Raw genomic sequence first — 7,860 nt, 5'->3', positions numbered from 1 at the left:
TCTCTAAAGCAGTGGTTCTTAACCAGGGGTCCAGGGCTATCGGGGGGGCCGTGAGCTGGTTTAAGGGGGTCCACTAAGCATGGCTGGCATTAGCCTCGCTAGGGCCCAGGGCAGAAAGCCGAAGCCCCGCCATGTGGGACTTCAGCCTGGGGACCCGAGCCCCACCACCCGGGGCTGAAGCCGAGGCCTGAGCAACTTAGCTTTGTGGTGCCCCCTATAGCATGGGGCCCTGGGCAATTACTCTCCTTGCTACCTCCTAACACCGGCCCAGGCTTTTATATGCAGAAAAACAGTTGTTGTGGCACAGCTGGGCCATGGAGTTTTTATAGCTTGTTGGGGGTGGGGAGAGGGTCTCAGAAAGAAAAAGATTGAGAACACCTGCTCTAAAGTCCCCCCATTAATTAGCTCAGCTCAGTCTATCTGCCTTGCTTCCAAGTCCTCCATAGAAATAACTGCCACACCCATGGGCAGCAAGTATAATAGGCAAGGGGAGGCATTGCCTCCCCCAGCACTGCCATCCCAGCCACCCGACACCCGGGCTGTGATGTTCCCCCCCCTCCCCCCGCCTCTTCCTCTCCCTGCTCTGACCCTTCCTCGAGGCTCCCACGGCTTGCTGCTGCGCCTTGGGGTGAATCTTCCTCCTCTCCTCCACCCCATCCCTTTCCACTCTCGGAAGTCCCCGCGGGACATGGTGTGTGTGTGTGTGTGTGAGAGAGAGAGAGAGAATGTGAGCGGAGGGTCAGTGGCAGACAGGGGGGTGAGGGGGCTGAGGAGGTGAGCGGAGGGGGTCCCTGAGTAACTTTACACAGTGAAAAATCCTTCCAGAGCCCTAGTAGCAGAGATCACTGAAACTGTTAAGAGTCATTAAAGTGGTAATGAAGCCATTTTTTTAAATCAGTACAAATCTTTATGGTTTGATAGCCAGTTCTCAAGATTACAACAGGATGTAACAGTATTTTTGGCATAATACAAAATATTTACATTATGGCCAACACATTTATATGTGTAGTGTATACAAAATATTTATAAATGCAAATTTATTTACAGCTAGAGCAGCAGTTCTCAAACTGTGGGTCAGCACCCCAAAGTGGGTCACGACCCCATTTTAATGGGGTCGCCAGGGCTGGCTTAGACTTGCTGGGGCCTAGGGCCAAAGCCAACCCCCAAGGGCTTCAAGCCATTTAACAGGCATTTGCCAATGCCAAGGAAGCCTTTGGCCACATTCAGCTGGCTTTTATATTGTAGGAAAATGTGATATTGGGGTTAAAAACAGTTTCCAAATGAGGACCCTTCAGTTAGGGCTTGTCTACACTGGCACTTTACAGCGCTGCAACTTTCTCTCTCGGGGGTGTGAAAAAACACCCCCCTGAGCGCCACAAGTTTCAGCGCTGTAAAGTGCCAGTGTAGACAGTGCACCAGCGCTGGGAGCGTATCTATTCCCCTCGTGGAGGTGGGGTTTTGCCATGACTACAGTGCTTTAATGTTGCCAGTGAAGACGTGCCCTTAGTCTCTGTACCCAGAAGAAGTAACGGCTAACCTGGCTCCAGGAGGAGCTGACATAGCCAGTGAGTTTATTTCTTGATCTAGTCATCGTTTTATTCAAATCCAGTTTAAGTAAATGAGTCTGGCAGGGAATTCTGTATAAGAAAGGTGATTAAACTACTGCCTTCATGCAGGCTGTCAATGACAAGCACTTTTTCAAAAGGAGAGATTAGGCTTCAGGTCTCTCTGTACAGCGTACACCGAACTCCCTGCCATGCAGAGGAGAATCTATCTGGCAATTGAGCTGTACCTGTTTCCTGTTCAGTTCCCTTGGGGAATGTTATTAGTGCTTTAAGGTGAAAAGGGGAGAGGGTGTCATGATGGAGGGGAGGGGGCAGCAGCAGGGTGAGAAGAGGAGCATTGAGCCAGCTGCACAGTAGGTGGGGGGGTCTCATGGCAGGCGGGGAAAGGATCTGGTGGGAGTGGGTGAGGAGGTGAGCAGCAGGTGGACGGGGAAGGAGGTGAGCGGAGGGGGGAATCTCAGGGAGGGTGAAGAGATGAGTGGCGAGTCAGTGGTGGGGCCTGGGGCAGAGCAGGGGTGGAGTGTGGGCAGGGCTGTGGGTGGAGGAGGCAGGATAAGGAGCTTGCCTCCCCCAGGGGAAGTTTCACCCACATCGCTTAACCTTTCCTGCCTGTGGGGGATTGGGGCTCTCCTGAGTCCCCAGCAGACCCCCGATCCAAGTTGTTCATAATGTCCTTCCTGTGTCTGTAATACACAAGGGGTTCTCCAAACAAACCAAAGAAAGGTCCTTTTCTCTCTCTTTCCATTGACAGAGGGGAATTGGAATAAAAGAAAAGAAAGGCAAAGGTGGTCTGTCTCTTAGGCAGTCTTTTGGGATTGGTTTACCAGGTAATAGTGTCTTTAATTAGGGTCTAGCCGTCCTCTTGGTGGGATACCTTGCTTTATGGCTGGTCTATGCAGTTTCAGAGGATATGAAGCCTGCTACTATCTCCCTCTGGGCTGATCTGAATCTGTAGTCAGCAGTCTCTGAGGTACAGCAGTCTTCTTCCTGTTCACCACCCCTTCCTGTGTGGCAGGTTTTCCCTTTAAAGTCCCGTTCCTCCCCACCCCCCTGCCCTCCAAGCAAAGCAAGCCTTACCGGTGCACCTTGGTAGTGACGAACGAGCCCAGAAAAGCTTGATAGTCTCCTCTCTGAGTGAGGATGTGCCCCTTCACGCTGCCCCATGGACATTCTTAGAAAGGTCTTGATTAATTTTAGCTTGGTGAAATGTCTTTCATTAGCAGCCACGGTTACAGGAAGACAGCAAAAAATATGCAGTGCTGTTTTTATGTTAGAGAAACTTGCATCTAAAGAGCTTTTGTGAATGTAGCTAAGGCGATCAATGGGCACCTTTGTTTCTAAGTCATCCTTAAAAATATGCTTGCAAAAACTGGCGAAGAGTTCAATATTGTTCTCAATACTCTCAGTGTTTAAATCCTCAGGTTAAGTGCTTGCTAAGTTTCACGGAGGCCTCTTTATGTCTTCCTTGTTGAGAACGAGCAGGTTTGCATGGCTTTGTCAATTGTGAGACCCTTTTCCAACCGTTCTGCAAGTTCCATCCAGCGAGAGACTGCCTCCATGTGTTCCTTTGAATGTTCATGTTGGCATACTCACTCGCTAAACTGGAAATAGTCAGTGAACCCATTTTTATGGTTCACAAAGGAAGATGAGGAATTTGGCTAGAAAAGAAAACAAGCAAAACAGAACAAGAAGGAAGGAGTCAATCCGGATATCAACCAAGATCTCTGGCATAACTCCTCATTAGGAGTTTTGACAAAGAATCACAATTTTAATAATTGCCTTCCTTTGCATTCGTTAGGTGAAAAGGCTTGTTGTAAATGAACAACGGCACTGTTTTCTACCAAAAAAACCCCGTGAACAGAACCCACTTGTGGCCTAGTAGCCGTATCTGCCTTGTCCAAGTCAAAATTCTGCCCCACGCTTTCAGTAATCAAACCACTTTGTGTCCAAATCCACAACATTTGTACTAGCAACGAACAGACAACTTTCTGTCCCAGAATCAGACTCCAGGACCAAACAATTCAATGCCAAACTCTATGCTGGAATCAGGGACTCTGGCACACAGGAAGCCTGACAAACCCAAATCAACGTCCTCATGAGATAAGGAAGGCTCAGAAATGCGAATAGCATAAATGCCTGTGGATTGTTCACCAGGAACATGGTTGTATTTCACACATTTCAAGAAACTTTGTAGACCACTCACATTTTTCTGATCTTTTACACAAGCCTGCTTTTGACCACCACTTTTGCGCTTGTCAGTACTCATGGAGGGAATCGTGGTTAACTCTAAGAATTCACCCACCAAGCCCTTCACGAATGAATTGCTAGGTTTGGCATGACTGTGGCAGTGGGTAAAAGAACTAATATCTCCGTGAAACTCAGAGAAATCAGGTGAAAAATCATAATATCTCTGTGAAACTCAGCACTATTCCAGGTGAAACTAATAGCCAGAGCTCAGGAATGCGGATAAAATCAATCAAGGTGAAGAGAAGAGAGAAGTTACAGAGAAGGCGAAGGCCCCATGGTGGAGGAAAAAAGTGAGAAGTAAAAAGGGACCCTTTGTGAGCCCCTAATGGGCCCGGGCCCAGTTATATGGAACCATTCAAACCCTCCTTTGCACAGCTGTGGGAGAGAGAGACCTACACTCCGCTGATCCCTGTGTTGGTTCATGATGTACCAAATGCCCAGCTGGCAGCAACTGTGCCAAAACTGGCCCAGCAGCAGCATCCAACAGGTGTCAGTAATAAGTGTGTAAGCCCCGTGGCCTGAAGCCTTAGAGAGGAGGGAGCTCGCTATTGTCACCTATTTTTGAAATGGGAGAAGAGCAGCCCAGAGCGGCTTAAGAACGGCAGATGGGCAGGGGCTCCAGTGGGGATGGAATTCTCTGCCACCTTCTGCTGGAGAGCAAGGGGAACTGACTGAACGGGTATGACCTATTTACATTTTAGTTATGTGACAGATTGGGGGAATTTTGGTAAAAAAAACAAACAGTTAAATTTTGAGTTTGAGGGCAACAAAATGCTATTGACCTTGGTAGGAAATATAAGGATAAGACATTGACATCAAACATGCCTGGGGCCACCCTGACTAGATTGCTGTCAGGCACAGTTTGGTGAGGGAGCCAGAAGACAGCACGGGAGGGACAGCTGCAGGAGTGCCTCTCTGATGGTGAGGATGCTGTTAAGGATCAGTGCCCCTTATGCCTCTCTAGAGAGCTGAACGGAGACTGCAACAGAACAGTGGATGGTGCAGACTGGCAGTGGCAGCTTCGAAGTGACGGACAGCACAAAATGGCTGTGGTGGCGGACAGCAGCTCTGAAGTGATGGTTGGCCCATTGCAGCAATGGCAAATTTGAGGCAACTGATGGAGCAGAACAGCAGGGGCTGGGACAGAGCTGGGGCAGCTTGGCCTGAAGGCACAGACAGAGCAGCAGCCTACCTAAGGATTGTGGTGCGGGCCACCCTACCCAGCAGTTAAAGCTGAAATCATCTCAGCTGGGCCAGGTGGTAGAGCCTTCTGAGGAGCCTGGGCCTGCCAGGATCCTTGAACTTTTCCTGTTCAGGACAGCTAACTCAGAGTGGAGAGCTGGGAAGGAGGGAACTGGCTGGCACACCAACCAGACAAAACCACCAGGAGCACTGAAGCTGATTGTTATGGGCCCCTGGGGGGAGGGAGTCTTACCTCAGAGAATTTCTCAAATTATTAATTGCTAGTTTTCCCAAGTTTATTCTATCATCCCCCAACCCCCAGTGACTCCCTTAATATAGTTTTCTTTATTTTAACCCTCTGGACTAAATGCTTGCAAGTGGGGAAGTACTGCTCATCAGGGTGCCCTTAGGACTTGATATAGTTTCCCAAGATTCTGGATGTGAGCTCCATCTGGTGTTAGTTAAGTCTTTACGGAAACCCCTAGAAAATGGAACCCAGCCCTTTTTGCTGACAGCAGCACCTGGCAGAATCAGGTGTTTCACCTTTTAACAAATCATAGAAAGTTGATGTTTTATTTCTCACTTTACCAGGATCTTTATCTCTTGACAACTAGACCTCCTGAGAGACCAAAGGAACAGAAATTAAACCTTTTGTTCCTGGTTTAGGGTCTCCTTACGAATGTATTATCATCTGGTCTCCCACTGCCAGCTACCACAGGGATTGAGGACTCCAGGCCCCCACACCCACACCCCATGCTGAGCCTCCCTAGTCTCAGTATTGTTCCATTCTCTTGGCCATTTGACACTGGCCACCAAGGGGATACATCTGGGTACTCCAAAAGACATCTCAATAAAACCCCTACCCCCCACACCACAGCCTTTCCAACCCACCACACACTCACTATTTCACATTGAATAGCCTCTCACCTTACAGTGCCAACCCTCTCAAAACAAGAAAAAAAATCCTCTTCATTTCTATTGTCATTGGGTCTTTCTCCCTATAACCACACTGCCACTGTGGCCCAATGGAGAGGAACATCAAGACAATCACCCAAATGCCGCATGCTATCCACATTTCTGATGCCACCATCACCTATAGCCATACTGCCTGCCACAGAAGCTAGCCCATAAATTCCATCTTACAGGAGTCTCATTTTAATGATTTCTTACCCTGCCGGCCTTTCGTCCCACCATGGGAAACCCTCTTAATCACAACAAACTACTCCCAGATCTAAATCTCTCAACATGAAGAATACACCATAACAAAATAACAACCCACAAACAGCCCACCACCCAGAAGGTCTGAAGTTTTCTCCCAGCCCTCTGCTGAGTCCCTGGTGGATGAGAAGAGGCCCCTGTTGCCCTTCAGTAGCAGTCTGCTCAAATGGGCCATCAAAACCAAAACTCCCTCCTTAGCAGTGGTCCGTCCCGTTAAAATGCAAGGCACACTGGGATGATGATGATGGACTATATGGTGGATAGAAAGCTGGCTAGATCATCAGGCTCCACGGGTAATGATCAATGGCTCCATGTCTAGTTGGCAGCCAGTATCAAGTGGAGTGTCCCAAGGGTCTGTCCTGGGGCTGGTTTTGTTCAATATCTTCATTAATGATCTGGAGGATGGTGTGGACTGCACCCTCAGCAAGTTTGCATATGACACTAAACTGGGAGGAGTGGTAGATATGCTGGAGGGTAGGAATAGGATAAAGAGGGACCTAGACAAATTAGAGAATTGGGCCAAAAGAAATCTGATGAGGTTCAACAAGGACAAGTGCAGAGTCCTGCATTAAGGATGGAAGAGTCCCATGCACTGCTACAGACTAGGGACTGAGTGGCTAGGCAGCAGTTCTGCAGAAAAGGACCTACGGGTTACAGTGGAGGAGAAGCTGGATATGAGTCAATAGTGTGCCCTTGTTTCCAAGAAGGCTAACAGCATTTTGGGCTGTATAAGTAGGAGCATTGCCAGCAGATCGAGAGACGTGATCATTCCCCTCTATTCGGCATTGGTGAGGCCTCATCTGGAGTACTGTGTCCAGTTTTGGGCCCCACACTACAAGAAGGATGTGGAAAAATTGGCAAGAGTCTAGCAGAGGGCAACAAAAATGATTAGGGGGCTGGAGCACGATTTATGAGGAGAGGCTGAGGGAACTGGGATTATTTAGTCTGCAGAAGAGAAGAATGAGGGGGGACTTGATAGCTGCTTTCAACTACCTGAAAGGGGGTTCCAGAGAGGATGGATCTAGACTGTTCTCAGTGGTAGCAGATGACAGAACAAGGAGTAATGGTCTCAAGTTGCAGTGCGGGAGGTTTAGATTGGATATTAGGAAGAACTTTTTCATTGGGAGGGTGGTGAAGCACTGGAATGGGTTACCTAGGGAGTGGTGGAATCTCCTTCCTTAGAGGTTTTTAAGGTCAGGTTTGACAAAGCCCTGGCTGGGATGATTTAGTTGGGGATTGGTCCTGCTTTGAGCAGGGTGTTGGAATAGATGACGTCCTGAGGTCCCTTCCAACCCTGATATTCTATGATTCTATGTTGTATAGAATTTTGCACTGTATCTGTTTGTATGCTCTCATGTTTTAGCCCTGGGCAGATGAATTCAAGCCATGAAATTCAGATCTGAATGTTTAATGTGAACATCTCAAAGTTTATGGGTGTTTGTACTGTGGTTTTTCATCCTGTTTATGATAAAGGTCATTTGCAGGGTAAGATGGTGAAACTCCCTCCAGCCCCAAATCTGGAGGTGTTTGGTTGGTGTCGTCTCTCCTGTATTAGTAATATAATTTCTCCTCCTTACAGAGGTGGGTAGAAATTGCTTTGTTGCTTCCTTTATGGAAAAGTGCTGTAGAATGTAAAAGATATTTAAAT

This window comes from Mauremys reevesii, linkage group 4 (genome assembly GCF_016161935.1).
Source record: "Mauremys reevesii isolate NIE-2019 linkage group 4, ASM1616193v1, whole genome shotgun sequence".
Taxonomy (NCBI): Eukaryota; Metazoa; Chordata; order Testudines; family Geoemydidae; genus Mauremys; species Mauremys reevesii.
Note: the sequence above shows the minus strand (reverse complement) of the source record.